The sequence below is a fragment of the Rattus norvegicus genome, chromosome 16 (assembly GCF_036323735.1).
Source record: "Rattus norvegicus strain BN/NHsdMcwi chromosome 16, GRCr8, whole genome shotgun sequence".
NCBI lineage: Eukaryota > Metazoa > Chordata > Mammalia > Rodentia > Muridae > Rattus > Rattus norvegicus.
In genome coordinates, this window is record NC_086034.1 from 71,686,184 (window position 1) to 71,701,549 (window position 15,366).

Consider the following 15,366-nt stretch of genomic DNA (forward strand, 5'->3'; position numbering starts at 1 on the left):
ATAAAACAAAAATAAGTCAGGCTCAGAAAGACCAATATGGCTTTCCTTTATGCGTGGAATCAATTTCTTAAAAGTTAGAAGGATGAGAAGAGGCTGGCAAGACGGCTCCATGGATAAAAGTGCTTTCTACTCAAGCCTGACACCCGAGTTCGGTCCTTGGAACCCACAGCGGAAGCAAAGATTGGGACAGTCGTCTTCTGACCTCTCTGCGTTTGCCATGGCACAAGCATTGCACGTCCACACACCACATGCTTGCACACATATACATGCAAGGTCTCAGACTGGAGTTCCTTCCCATCCAGCCCCGCTCCCACCCACTGCTGGGGCCGCTGATGTTATTACGGTGAGGCACAGGCACGCCTGGCACACATTTAGTTTTAGTTTCTGGTTCCTGACAGAGATTCTAAAATGCTTGGAATGTCTCGAGTGGGTGTTTGTTTGTTTTGAGACAAGGTCTTGCTATGTAGACCATGCTGCTGCCTCATCTTATAGCTGCCCTCCGGCTTCTGTGTTTACAGGTTTGCAGCACTGTAGTGGTGGCTTAGGCGACGTGCTCCCCTCAGTACTAAGGATTGAACCCGGGGCCTTGAGCATGCAGGGCAAATGCTCCGTCACTGAGCCACACCACCTCTCCTCTTTTTTTTTGAAACAATTTATTCAGGCTGACCTCGAACTAACTCTGTAGCTTAGGCAGCCTTTGGAATAGCTGGAATTCTAGGCCTGCTCTTCCTAGAAAATGATTTATTTGTTTGGTTCACTGACTGATTTTTTTTTTTTTTTTGGCCTTAGTTTTGGTTTGCTCTTTCCAGGTTTATCATACGTGTTAGTCATTTAGTTGTTTTTGTTTGTTTGTTTGTTTTGAGTTGGGCTTCTGTTGTTGCTGCTTCTGGAGCCGAAACCTAGGGCCTTGCACATGCTAAGTACACACCTTACTACTAAACTATACCTGTTGTGTGACAGTTTCCATAGTGATTAAACCTTTCATCAAAGGGGGAAGCTCATTAAGACACAGGGTGTTTACAGGCAGGTGAAGCAACAGGATGTTCTAAGCAGAGGTGAAATATTCCCTTCTACCAGGAAACACTTTAAACTCACGAAGTAAAGAGCTCATGAAAGCTTTAGGAAGTCCCTGAAACTGACCAGATTCACTAGGTCCCACCCTCCCTGAGTCCATATATAAGGACTATTGAGCCTTGCAGACCAACCTTCAAAGAATGATCTCTAACTAGTCGTTCTCAACATTCATAATGCTGTGATCCTTTAATACAACTTCTCATGTTGTGGTGACCCCCCAACCATAAAATTATTTTTGTTGCTACTTCATAACTGTAATTTTGCTACCTTTATGAATTATAAAGTAAATATCTTCTATGCAGGCCATCTAATATATGACCCCTGTGGAAATGCGAGACGTTGAGAACTGTGTGCACGTGTTCTATTTCCTACAGCTACAGTGTGTCCCGGTTTACCACTTTGTGAGCTGTCACCCATGGTGGGGTGGACTTTGGTGATGAAACTGTCCTTGAGTCATTTCTGCTCCTATAAATAACCCCTCCCCGAGGCTCCTGTAAATAACCCCTATAAAACTCATTGGCTTACCAAGTTGGCTTACCATACTTTGGTCCATTGTCAGTTCTCTATCTGGGGCAAGTAGAGTTTTTGTTCATGCCCTCCTAGTATGGTGTCCCACAATAATAATCCAACCTAAGAGTTCTTTCATTTATTTCTATATATTTCAGGCTACCTTCATTATTGTTGCTTTTGAGACAGGGCTTCTCTGTGTAGCTCTGGCTGTTCTGGAACTCACTCTGTAGACCAGGTTGGTCTCAAACTCAGAGATCCTCCTGTCCATGCTGGGATTAAAGGCATAGGCCACCACCACCTGGCTATTAGTGCCCAAAAATAATGGTGAAAACTTCTTTTGGATGATCGACAGTCTTTGCTGAGGTTATAACCAAATACAGTCATATAAACAATATTGATTAAGCATCTATGGTGTGCCAGACACTGTTTCAGGCACTGTAGACACAGCAGTGAATCAGAGTGTAGTTTCATGTGGCTAATATTACAGAAGAGGACGAGAGACAACATGCAAATAACCCACTAGATATGCACGATCTAGTAGCTGAAGAAAAGACAAGTGGACTGAAGTCCACCAGGGTAAGGGATGGTGAACATGGGCAAGGCCTGTCTGGAGAAGTGTCCATGAGATGATTTCTAGAGAAACGAAGGGGTAGGGACAAGGCATTGACTGCAGAAGAACAGCTAGTGCAGGAGGCACGGTGTGTTCAAGGAAGAGTGGGGGCCAGGGTAGGTGGAGGGTGCAAGACAGAAACAAGAACCAGGAGAGACGTAAGGGCTGGTCACAGTGACTTGGAGACATATGGAGGTAAGTGAAGGACTTTAGACTTTGTTCTCATTAGAAGTGAGGACCAGAGAACTTTAGAAAGAGGAATCTATGTATGGAGAGAGACAGAGACAGAGAGAACAGGATTAGGCATTGAGCTACATTTCAGGGCATCCTACATCCTAGGCAGGACCTTTACCACAGAGCTATGCTCCAGCCCTGTTTACCTTGAGAAGTTTTCACGATGGGCTTCTTACTGTGCACCACAGGTGGGCCTCATACTTAAGATCTTTCTGCTCATTTCTACCTTCAAAGATACGTTCATACTGGAGAACATACGTGGTTTTCATGTTGAGGTCTGAGGACGAACTTCTCGAGTAGATTCTCTACTTACTCCAGGTTTGTTCTGGGGGTTGAGAACTTCTGCCCACGGAGGCCTTTCCAGGCCCTGAGGCAATTTCTTCAGTGATAGAATTACACTCATATGCCACCACCACCGTTGTGGGCTGTGAAGTAGATTTAAATTGACCCTCTCTTGGGGACCCATCAAGTGTGGAAGAAGTGGGACTTCCAGGAAAGTAAGAAAAGCAACACCTCAGGCCAGCTGAGAAATAAAGAGTCTTAGGCCCAGAAGGTGCTGACAGCAGTCAAGATAAATTAAAACCAAGCCACACATGGTGGCACACTCAGGAGGCTGGCACATCTCGATGACTTCAAGGCCAATGTGATCTACACAAAGAGTAACCAGATATCCAGGGCCGCAGAGAGACCCTGTCTTAGAGAGGAGAGGGGTGAAATGGGGAGGGAGGTCGAAGGAACTAAGATGTTTGTAATGAAAGTGGAGCTCAGTGTGACACCATGATATAAATATTTGGTCTTGTTCCCACTTCCTGGCATAGACTCTAAAATCCTAGGAGTCTCTGAAATAAGTCTTTTTGTATGCTAATGAGTTGAATGAGCAGTAGACAGCTCCCAGAGGGGATCGGATAGAGGAAAGACCAGGACAAGGATCAATGGACTGGAACATCATGTCCTGTCCACCACCTGGGAAGTGGGTAAGAGGTTAACTTAATAACCAATGTCTTGATCGATCATGCCCATGGAGCCACGTCACTATAAAGCCCAAAATGGATGAGTTTGTCAAGGTTCCAAGCAGCTGAGTAGGTAGAGAGGAGCTCTTAGCCCTTCCCTGACATCTCGAGCCCATGGAATCTTTTCATCAAATCAGCAAATGTGGGGTTGGGGATTTAGCTCAGTGGTAGAGCGCTTGCCTAGCAAGCACAAGGCCCTGGGTTCGGTCCCCAGCTCCGAAAAAAAAAAAAAAAAAAAAAAAAAAAAGATGTTCAAATCAGCAAATGTTTTTTTTTCTTTTCTTTTCTTTTTTTTTGGAGCTGGGGACCGAACCCAGGCCCTTGCGCTTGCTAGGCAAGCGCTCTACCACTGAGCTAAATCCCCAACCCCTCAGCAAATGTTAATATCCAGTTTTTCCTGGCATCTCTTGAGCAGCTCCAACAATTTGGTCAAACCAACCCCAGTTCGGACCCACATATAGTCAGTTGTCATAAGCACACCTGGGGCTTGGGTGGACATCCAAATCTGGTGCGAGCCAGGCATGGCTGCACCTCCCTCTAATCCTAGCCTTTGGAAGGTAGAGGTAGGAAGAATCAGGAGTTCAGGGCTATCCAGGGTTACATGCAAACAATGGAAAGAAAGAACAAAGCAAACAAGAAAAAAAACGAACAAACAACTCCCTAAGGCCAGTTGGTGCGGTGCATTTTAAAATCCTAGCATTAGAGGGGCAGAGACAGTTCAGAAGTTCTAGGCCAGCCCGGGTAACAAGAAGATTGTCTCTCCTCCCCACTTCTTCCACACTCACCGAAGACAAAAACAAAGAACAAACAAAAATAGTGGGGGATACGTTCTGGGGAGCAAGTGAAGTTGGGCTCTTGACTCTGCTAAGAGAGTGGAAAAAATATATGCTCAGTGCCTTAATGGAATGGACCGATTAGTAGGAGAGCGGTTCCTCAGCTCAACGGAGAAGGACATGGATGGTTATAGTTAGAACCCATGGGAAATGCTTTAAAGGGGGAAGGATAGATTTAGAGGAAGGATTGGAGCAGAAGGCCTCCGGTTTCCCTGGCGGCACAAAAGGAGAGTCCCAGTAAGATGACTAAAAAGACAAATGGAATGAACTCAGGCAGTCGGGAGCTTCTGAAGCTCTGCCTGCCCCTGGACAGGAAGAGCTGTTGCCTTACACAGAACAGTCAGGTTCGAGGAGCAGAGAGGACAAGGTAAAGGCTGGGTAAGTGTTGGTATAAGTGCGCCCTGAAGAGGCTGCCTCCTCCTCCCGGTGAGGTCACAGAGGAAGGGCCTTTTCTGGAGGACTGACGTTGGGTGCCCTTAGGGAACTAATTTCTCATCCATTTTGGGAAGTCCGTGATCTGTTCAGGGTCCCCAGAGCTTTTCTCCCCATGACAGTAAAGAGGCCCAACTGAGGACAGACACCAATATGTGCAGATCACTCAGGTCCCTGAGGTCGGAGCAGCGGTGGCCGAGAGGAAGAGACGAAAAAGATGGAGGGCAGAGTCTTCCTCAGCAATAGACTTGAGGCTTTCCGGTTGTGGAAGACTTGTGGAAGACCGGAAGAGAATGTAAGCCACCTTGGTGGGTGGGGTTAGGGTTGGTTCAGTGATGTTCATTGTGATTATCAATTCGATGAAGTTAAGAAACACCAGGCAGGGGAAGATGGAGGATGAGGGGGTGGTTCAGTCAGAACCCAGCTACAGCTGCTGGGGCTCAGGTCTGCGTTCTCATCCCACTTTCACCTCGGGAAATGTGGCCTCCAGAGAGACTGTCTCTCATGGTGGGATCGGGTCGTTCGGCCAGCCAAGCGCTTCAGTAGTCTTCTCTGTGATGCAACAGAAGCAAGATAGAGGAACTGGTGTCCATCTTCTGGGCCCCTGAGGTGGCAGCCATAAGAGCAAAGCTAGCTTTGCCAGCTCCACAGGGGCTATGGGAAGAAGCCAGCAGGGATCAAGCAGGAATCTCAGGCAAACTGCAACAAGATGGCTAAGAACAGCTGTATCGTGGCAGAGAAACTAGGTGGCGATACTGTCATCTCCCTGGAGGGCAAGCCTCTGTCAGCCACGTCAAGGCCCCCTGCCTGGAACACCTATAGATACAGCCCCAGACCTGCTCTTGGATGTTGCAGGATGCCCATTTCCTGCTAGACTTGGAGACTGGGGGAAATCCCAGAAGAGCAGGGCAATCCCCCCCGCCACAAAAAAACTGTTCATCCCTGACAGTCTTGGCTTTACCAAACTGTTTTCTACCATCTGGTTCTTAGGTTGAAGCAGGCCAAGCACCCCACCACCACACATATACACCAGGTACCCAGTCTGGTGGGAGCATGTACATGTATTTTTTTTTTTAAATGATACCCCTTCTCCCTATCTCTCTCTCTCTCTCTCTCTCTCTCTCTCTCTCTCTCTCTCTCCGTCTTCAGCTGCTAACTTCTAGCTAAAATGGCGACTCTATGCTTATCTGTTTAGTTCTGTGTGTAAACGGCATGTCGTGCCAACGACCCCTTTCTGTGCCAGCTGGTGGTCGTCCCTTTTCCCTCCGTCTTGGCCACTCTTGGAAGCATGACTAATAAGGGACACTAGAGTCACATGGAGAGATCAGGCTGTACTCACCTGTAAGTTTCATTCTTACTGGCTGGCTTTTATGGTGCTGGAATGTACCATGCTCACTATCAGAGGAGAAAAGAAATCATTGATCTCACCCTGAAAACTACAGCAATGACTGACTGGCCTGAGGAGGTATGCCCACGGGTGCAACAGTGGCATAAATGTTAGAGGCGTAACCATTCACTCTCTGACTCAGGTAGCATTGTTATCTGGCTCTTTGGTTTTCCTCCCTGTAGCTCTGGTTGCCCTGAAACTCACTATGTTGACAAGTCTGGATTCTAATTCAGAGATTTGCTTGCCTCTGCCTCCCAAGGGCTGGATTAAAGGCACATACCACCACACCTAGATTTATCTGGCATTATTAAAGAGGTGAAGAATCTGTGGTTAGATTGGTCATAGACCTAAGGGGAGAACCCAATTCTATTATTCTGCTAAATGGACATAGTATTAAAATGACTCCTACTAATACATTGCTTTATCTGTAGATTACAGCATCTTTCAACCCCCACCAAAGAAGCTTCTTCTGATTGACATGAAGACCCTCAACTGGTCACAGCATGGAGGATAAGAGACTGTGGAGAGCTCCGCCTTAAAAGAGACATACATAGTACACCCTTCCCTCAGTGTTCAGGGATCCTCAAGGAAGAAGTAGCAGAAAGATTAGAGCATAGATGGGAGATACCATCAAAGAAAAAGTGTTTTCTGAATACAAAAGCACAGTTGTACATAGAAACTTCTAGCAATGTGCACAACACCTACCTACAAAGGCTGAAGCCACACGGTAGAGGGAGTGGGGTCGACAGGAAATTCATACTAGCCGAGGAGCCATTGACATTTGATAACTGCTGTGAGGGGGGTTTTGGGGGGGTCAGTTTTCCTCCAGTAGGTCAATCCCATCTAGGGCAGACCAAGATTAGTCAGCTGACACCAACAGGACTGGAGATAAATAGAAGAATCAAATTATATAGGGAAGAATCAGGTCCCAAAGAGACCTGGGACAAGACTCATTGAGTACTTGTGGCTCCTCCCAGCACGTCTGACCTCCCTCTCTACCCTACACCTCTCTAGCCCAGGGCTTGGACTTCTCTTCCCTCAGCTTTAGATCCCTAGATAACACTTCAGCTAAGTGCTCCTGGTTCTCTTGGTTCTCAGTGTGCACTCTCTTGGTCCCGACGGCCTCTTCTCCCCTCTCTCTATCTCTTTCTCTCCTGCCCCTGCCCTCCTCCCCTGCCATGGCCAGGTCTAGCCTGCTGGCCATGTTCAGTCTGGACTCTTCCAGATGTTTCTGGCTGTTCTGTCCCTCATATTTACAACAAAACGTTTCTCTTCAACCATACCTAGGTGTGGTCATGTCCTCATTTTCAATCAGAGAGGATGGGAGGGTAGACAGGGTAGTTGTAAGAGGAGTTGGGGGGGTGGTATAGATGCTCAAAATTCTCAAAGAATCACTAAAGATTCATAAAAGGTACAATAAAAAGGCTAATCTTAAAAAACACTCAAGGTTGTGATTTCTAGGTGAACCTACTCAATATATAATGATTTTTTTACATTTATTTTTATTTTATCTGCGTTGGTCTTTTGCTTGCATGTATGTCTGTGTGAGGTGGTCAGATCCCCTGGAACTGTAGTGACAGACAGTTGTGAGCTGCCATGTGGGTGCTGGGATTTGAACCCAGGTCCTCTGAAGGAGCAATCAGTGCTCTTAAGCACTGAGCCATCTCTCCAGCCTCCAGGTATAATGACTATTTTTTTTAAAGGTGGTTTAGTAGGTGGTGCAACTACTTCCTGGGAGTAGTTGAAATATCCCCTTCTCAAGGTGAGAGAAGACATAGACCCAGAAAGCTCACAAAATGTACTGAGAGCTGAGAAAAGTCCAAGACTCATGAAGTCATCCCTTGAGCTCATGCAAATAGTGACTAATTGCTGGGTTAGGATTTCAATTGCTGTGGTAAAACACCATGACCAAGAGCAGCTTGGGGAGAGGAAAGGGTTTATTTCACCTTCGGCTTCACCAAGGCCACTGTCCATCAGCGAGGAAGTCAAGAACCTGCAGGCAGAAACTCAAGCAGAGACTATGGAAGAGTGGGCTCCCCGTGACTTTCTCAGCCTGCTTTCTAATTCTTCCTGGGACTGACTGCCCAGGGATGGCACCCCCATAGCAAAGGACTGAGCCATCACCTACCAATCGCCAATTAAGAACATACCCCACAGGCTTGCCAATCTTACAAGGCATTTTCCCAACTGGTCCCTCTTTTCTGATAACTCTAACCCATGTTAAATTGAAAAGAACCGACTGGCACACTGCAAAAGATTGGTTGAGCTGCCTGCCAGTTTGGTCAAGGGACTCTAGGTACACAGCTTTCGTGAGTTACCACCCATGTTGGGGTGGGTTTTTGGGTGATGCAGTTGCTGCCCATCCTTCCTCAATAAACTCACTGGTTCACTAAGTTAGACTTGCAATGAACTCTCCATGTCCTATCTGGGGTGGCTGGAGATCTGTTCAGTCCTTCTAGGAAAAGTCACACAACAGAGGAGAAAGCTGTAGGCTTTATCTCAAGATGGGATTGGGGAGAGAACATAGCAAACCCAGAGTGTCTGGGGGTGTCCTGGAACACTGGCCCACGTCGGGGTGGGGAAGAGTGAGGGGTAGATATCTATTTGTGACGTGTATATGAGTTGAGGTTGGTGGGTCTGAAAAGCTTGTCTGGCCCTAAGCCTACTTCCGGTTGCCAGCATCAGATTTGATTTGAAGTGGTGGAGAAGAGATTATAGTTGAGGACAAAGGTCCCCTCTCCATTCTGCTCCCTGGAAACTGACATTGCGAACTGCTCCTGCTCTTCCTTCTCTGCTCTTTGTTGAAACAGCCACTAAAGGGACGAGGGTCGGCGCACTGGAGATCCAGATACCTGTTTTAGCTACTTTTCTGTTGCTGTGACGAAACGCCATGATGAAAAAGCAAATGGGGAGGAAAGGGTTTTATTTGGCTTACACTTTCACTTCATAGTTCATCACTGAAGGAAATAAGGCCAGGAACTCAAACAGGGCAGGAACCTGGAGGCAGGAGCTGGTGCAGAGGTCATGGAGGAATGCTCCTCATAGCTTGCTCAACCTGCTGTCCCTGTCTCTCTGCCTGTCTCCGTCTCCATCTCTGTCTTTGTCTCTCTCTCTGTCTCTGTGTCTCTGTGTCTCTGTCTCTGTCTCTGTCTCTCTGTCTCTCTCTCTCTCTCTCTCTCTCTCTCATTCTTCCTTCCTGAGATAGGGTTTCTCTGCATAGCCTTTGCTGTCCTGGAGCTCCGTAAACTATCAGCTTCCTTTCTTACAGAACACAGGGATGGCATCACCTGAAATGGGCTGGGTCCTCGCACATCAGCCCATTCAACTAATTAAGAAAATGCCCTACAGGCTTGCCTTCAGCCTCTTCTTTCAATTTAGGTTCCCTCCTCTCAGATGACTTAAGCTTGTGTCAAGTTCACCTAAAACCAGCCAGGACACTAGCGGCAGCAGTGGTGGGCCGTTTTCAAATCCAGCTTTTAGGTCTCAGCACCCCACCAGGCTACACCTCCCTCAGAGCTGGAGGTCCCTCCATAAAGTGCTGGCCAGTTTTCCCCAAGTCACTACAGCTGTTTGTCAACAGCCATGACCCAGCCAGGAAGGAGCACAGGAAACTCTCATGCATGGGACTCAGACAAACACCTCCATTAATACGCAGTCCAAGGGGGTTGGCAGCCTGGGAGTTTTGATTTTCAATTTGGTGTGAAAATCCGTGTCCATGTGGAACCTAATGGCACTTCTCTCCCCAGCCTGGGCAGTGCAATGAAAGGGGCTGAGTGTTTGCTGGAGCCTAGAATCCCGTAGCGTGTTTTGTGCCAGGGTGATTTTGCTGTTTATATGTCCCGGTTGGTGAGACTTTTTGTTGATTTTTGCTTTGCAGCGCTGAGCACGGACAAATGCTTTATGCTGAACAAGTGCCCTGCCACTGAGCTGCACTGCCAGCCCTGTGTCCCGAGAGTTAGGTTTGGCTGCTTTAAGCTGGAAGGACCAAAGGGAAGGCTTGGATGCCCATATTTGGACAGCAGCTGAGCGGACTCACAGCCTTTCCACTCCCCCCCCCAGCCCCCCCTAGCTGTTTATGTCAGTGGTCATCCATGAGTGACCCATCCTGGGAGACTGCAGAATGTGGGACTTTGGATTTTTTCTCCCTCTGTCTCACAGTTTCAGGTTTCACTTATGAAGGCAGGCGAGCAGGCAGGCAGCCATATCTGTGAGCTTCTTATCTGCTTTTCCCATTGAAGCTCGCCTTCTAGTTCTCTTTGCAGATCCCAGGCAGGCAGGGCAAAGCCGCTGAGGCAGTAGGGTGAGTGTCACCTTGCCTTCCAATATGTGCCAGGGGCTGGTCACAATGTCATATTGCTTGGGACATCAGCCCCTACTTAGGGATACGGATACCTAAGCCCCACTTATCAATAAGAATTTGGCCTAAGGTTATTTGATTGCTGTTCACACTCAAACATATTGACTTCAGTCTTCCAGCAACCATTGCAACTTGCGTCCTTGACTGTGTTTGAACATGTGTGTATGTGTGTAGCTGTGTGTACACATGCATATGTATGTATATGTGCATGTGTATCTGGGGCCAAATATTTTTGATAGCATTATGTATGTGTGTGTACATGTGAGTGTATATGTGCACTTGTGGGTATATATGTTATGTGTTTCTTCATGGCTGTCTATGTGCATGTCTGAGCATGCATGTATATCCACGGCTGTGAACGTATGTGTGTGTATGGGCTGTAGTGTGCTTGTGGTTGTGTGCATATGTGTATGGTATGGCTGGGTGTGTGTCTGAGCATGGGCTGCGCATGTGTGTATAGTAACTCCCACTTGGCAAGGCTGCCTTTTCTATTCCTGTAGCTCCTCTTGGAGTATGTTCTCTAACTTACTGTACAAAGTCCTTTTGATGACTGGGCTCCTTAAAGTGAACACAGTGAGAGCCCTGTTCCCCTTCTCCCCACCCCCTGCCCCAGGCTCTGGGCCTCAGCTTAGAGGGCAAAATGGCCCACTGACTGCCAAGGGGCCCTGGGCCTCACAGGTGAGTACTGGCATGCTGCAGAGAGCGAACACCAGCACAGGGCACATACTTTGTTTCCAAGATGAGACGGTTTATGGATGGACATAAGGAGGCCCACAGAGGTTCTGGAAGGACCCAACACATATCCCAATCGGGAAAGAACAGCTGTTTCCATAGACCAGCCACTTCCCAGTCCTCATGGATTTAGAACAGGAAGGAAGTCAGATGCAGGCAGAGTCATCCCCCACAACAAGTGGCTGCCCACCAGAATCTCAGTCTGAGGCCCATATCCCAGCATGCCTATAGCAGCAGTCTCATGGTGCTGGCCATTCCCTGCCTCATTCAAAGGTGCTGGTCAAAGCAATGAAGTAATACCAGGGCCTTATGTGGGCTATGGCCTCTCAGAATGCAGCTGACTTAGTGAACGGTGGAGGGGGGAAAGCAATGGGAACCAGAGAGACAAGCAGGTGAAAGGAGCAATAGAAATGAAAAAAGGAAGGAGGGGGGAAGGAGGAGGAGGAAGGAGTGGGGGGAGAAGGAGGAAGGGGAGAGGAGGAGAAGAAGAGGAAGAAGAGAAGAGGAAAGGAGGAGGAAGGGGAGGAGGAAAAGGAGGAAGAAGAGGGGGAGGAGCAAGGGAAGGGAGAGAAGGAGAAGGAGGGGGAGGGAGAAGAGGGAAAAGAGGAAAAGGAGGAAGAGAAGGAAGAGGAAGGGGAGGAGGAGGGGGAGGAGAAAAAGGAGGAAGAGAAGGAGAAAAAGAGGAAGAGGAGGGGAAAGAGGAAGAGGAAGAGGGAAGGAAGAGGAGGAGGGGGAGAGAAGGGGAGAAGGAGAGGAGGAGGGAAAAAGAAAGGGAGAGATGGCTAGGTTCATCCAAGGACCCCAAAGTGGTGAGGCACTTTCCAGTTTCCTCCATGTGGGCAGTGTTTTCTATGAAGGCTGAGGAAGTAAGATGGTGGTGCAGGACTAGGAGGAGATGGGCCGTCAGTCTGGTGCCACAGACCCTGCACAGCAGCACCTCTCTACAGTCTGGGGAGCCTGCGCCCCAGCAGGAACCTCCCTCCCCTGAACAGAGCCCATTCTAGTTGGGGAGTGCAGTTGGCAGAGGCTGTCTCCAATCTCTGGCTTTATCTTCCCAACACATTGAAACCATCAAGCCCAGGCCTGACTGCAGAGGCCTCGATGTTGGGTAGTCTGGAGAAAGGCTGAGTTCATCCAAAGAAGACAGGCCTCCTGCATTCCCCACTCAACGGAGAAGAGGGGCAGTCCTTCACCACGATCCAGATGCAGGCATTGTGAACTATTGTCTCTGGAATCCTTAGAGGCCAACGTCCCTTCTGGATGCCCCCCCTTCACACCCATCTTCCAAAGGGAACTTTCGGGTTGCTGCTATTTGCGACAGTGAGTGGCTACTCCCCACCACCCCCAACCAAGCTATCCCATCCAAAGCAGCACCCTTCGGTGCTTTGAGTTCAGGGGAAGCCGAATCAAAAGCAAACCCTGAATTCCTCTTGCTCATGGCCAATAAAAACCTTGCTTCGGAGCTGGCTTCCTTTGCTGAAATCAGATATCCTAGTAATAAACAAGTCCTAAAGGCAGGGGGAGAGTCTCGCTTCTTTCTACTGATTAGTTTTTCTTCCTTTAAAAGGGGTCTCTCCTATAACAGGATGCCTGCCCTAGAAACTTGAGCACAGAAGGTGGCCCAGCCCTGCCCTGCCCTGCCCTGTATCACCTCCCTCTGGCCAAGAACCACTGGGCTCGTATGGGTGGGATGGGCTCTGCTTCCCTAATGCTCGAAGGCAAGACAAACAGGCTTGGGGAGAAAAGGCCTCAGCTGTTTGAGGAACTGGCAGCTGTTCCCGGGAGAGCTGAGTTCTTGCCCTTTGGCTCCTGGGCCTGTTGGAAAAGGGAAAGTGGAGTTATCACAGGTGGGGGCCCCCTTTCTTCCAAATGGTCCTGAGTTCTTCTCCTTTCAGGCTGCTGAAAAGAGCTCTGTGGGGTTTCTTTACTTGTTTTGGTTCAGTTTTTCATGGCCAGGGATGGAACCCAGAGGACTGTGCTTGCCTGGTAACGTACTCTACCGCGAGCTCCAGTCTCAGTCCTCATGGGAATCTACTGTTGAGTCTAGGTCCAGAAAAGGCAGACAGCAGGGTAAAGAGACATGGGAGTTAGCTTCCTGGGGCAGCCTTGCCCTTGCTCCTCAGTTCTTTCTAGGCCCCTCTTCCTGTCCCCCTCTGTCTCTGAGTAGATATGTGTAGCCAGCTACAGAGTGCCCTCCCTTGATATGCAGACATCTTGTCCCCCAAATAGGTTTTTAAGTGACTTTGCTGTCAGAAGATGCACGCTGCCGCTGTTTGTTTTTCCCTCCGACACTATCTCTCGGGAGAGTTTCTGGTCAAGAGAATTATGTTGAGGCTGCAGATTTCGAGAGAATTGCGCCTAATGGGGAACAGACGGACAAATTACCTTTCATGTCCAGCCAAGTTTCTCTCCCCTCCTCTTTCTCTCTCTCTCTTCTCATCTTCCCTTTTTGGCTTCAAAATTGGCCCTGGTCTGTGCTTGTTTCTTTGGTACATCTGCTGAATAAGGTCACACGTTGATTTTATTTTGGAAATTGGCAGCCCAGTCGAGCTGAGCTCCAAGGCTGCAGAACAAGGCCACCGTGGGATGGCGATAGGGGGCAACTCTACCATGCAACCGGCCCAGGGTAGCCCAGTTCACTAAGAGCTGAGGAGCGCTTCCTTACCCAAGTTGCGCTATCTACTGCTGAGGCATCTCGGAGTCACCCAAGCTTGTAGGAATTCAATGGAAGGAAGATGCTGCGTCTCTGGTTCCTTCCAAGCTCTCCTGACCTGTGCGATACTCTGTAGGGAAGAAAGTGTTAGTTCTGAGGCCTCTTGGAACGCTTAAGTCATTAAAGGAGAACTTAAGTCTAAGGGCCTTGTAAAAGCCCACTTAAGGACTGGTGAGATGACTCGATGGGAAGAAGTGTTTACTGAGCAAACACGATGACCTGAGTTCGACCCCTGGATCGGTGTGGAAGGAGGTAGAATGCTGGTTCCAGCAAGTTGTTCCCTGATCTCCATAGGCACACGTGCGCTCAACCGTGCAAACGCCGTACACACACATTGTGATTATAAATACTAAAAGAAATACATACAGGAGCATAGGAGACAGAAGTAGATACAAAACGGTTGGGAGAGAGAATGGTTTCCTCAGGCTGGGAGTATGGTGGTTTTCTTGCTCAGCATGTGCTAGGGTCAGAGTTAGATTCCCCAGAACAACAAAAAAACCAATCCCCCCCCAAAAAAACCCTTTCTTTGTGCTCCTCCAGAGAAGGCAGATTAATAAAACATTTGGGAGGATGCTGGTGGTTTGGATTCCTTGGCCCTTAGTCATGAGGATGATGTAAGAGCATCCAACTGATTTCATGGTAAGGCCAGTCTCAGCAAAGCATTTCCAATTGCACCCTGGCAACACCCTACCCAGCCCCCTTCTCAGGAACGTCCCTTTCTCCCGAAGCGTTGGTGGGAAGCATACGGGTCACTTGTTTTCCAGAGCCCAGAGTGAGTGTCCTGTGGAACCTCATTTTTCTCCCCTGTCTTGGGTAACAGGAGAAGTCACTGCTGCTCTAACCCAGGGGGTTTGGTGGGGGTGGTTCTGTACACACTGGTCCCTGTGGCCTGTGCGAGAATGGATCTGGTGGAGGGATGTAGGAGTCAGGGAAGTGAGTTGGTGGCAGGCTGATGTAGATACTGGGAAATGGGATGGATGATGGGGGCGGGCAGATTCTCCTCTTAATTCTCCTTCCTTCCTTCTTACCCCTTCTGCTTCTGTATTAAGATACATCAGTTCTCAACTAACACAATGGACTGAAACATGTGTACTGCTTTTCTAGAAAAATCTAACACACCGCTTATCACCAATTAAAGCTAGCAACAGAAGCTGTGTGTGACTTGGTGGTAGGCCTGAGAAAAACCAGGGTGCCAATCTTAGCACTGCCAAATACTACTACTACTACTACTACTACTACTACTACTACTACTACTACTACTACTACTGAAAATCACCACCACCATCACCCTGTCCTTAGACACGGTGTGTGTGTGTGTGTGTGTGTGTGTGTGTGTGTGTGTGTGTCTATCCCCAGCCTCAGTGCTAGATCCAAAAGAAGGATACTTATAGATTGCCTAAATTGAGCAGTTGTGAGAGAACACAGGGCTGACTTAGTGGATAAAGTGCTTACTATGCAAGCATGAAGATGTGAG

General features: G+C 48.3%; 1 long non-coding RNA gene across 1 annotated transcript; it reads left to right on the top strand.

Moving 5' to 3' along the window:
* The first annotated feature begins 3,742 nt into the window (after nucleotides 1-3,742).
* LOC134482406 (uncharacterized) lies at nucleotides 3,743-6,769 on the top strand. Its single transcript, XR_010058452.1, has 2 exons — nucleotides 3,743-4,998; nucleotides 6,522-6,769. It is a non-coding gene; the product is annotated as an uncharacterized LOC134482406 (long non-coding RNA).
* The last annotated feature ends 8,597 nt before the right edge of the window (nucleotides 6,770-15,366 follow it).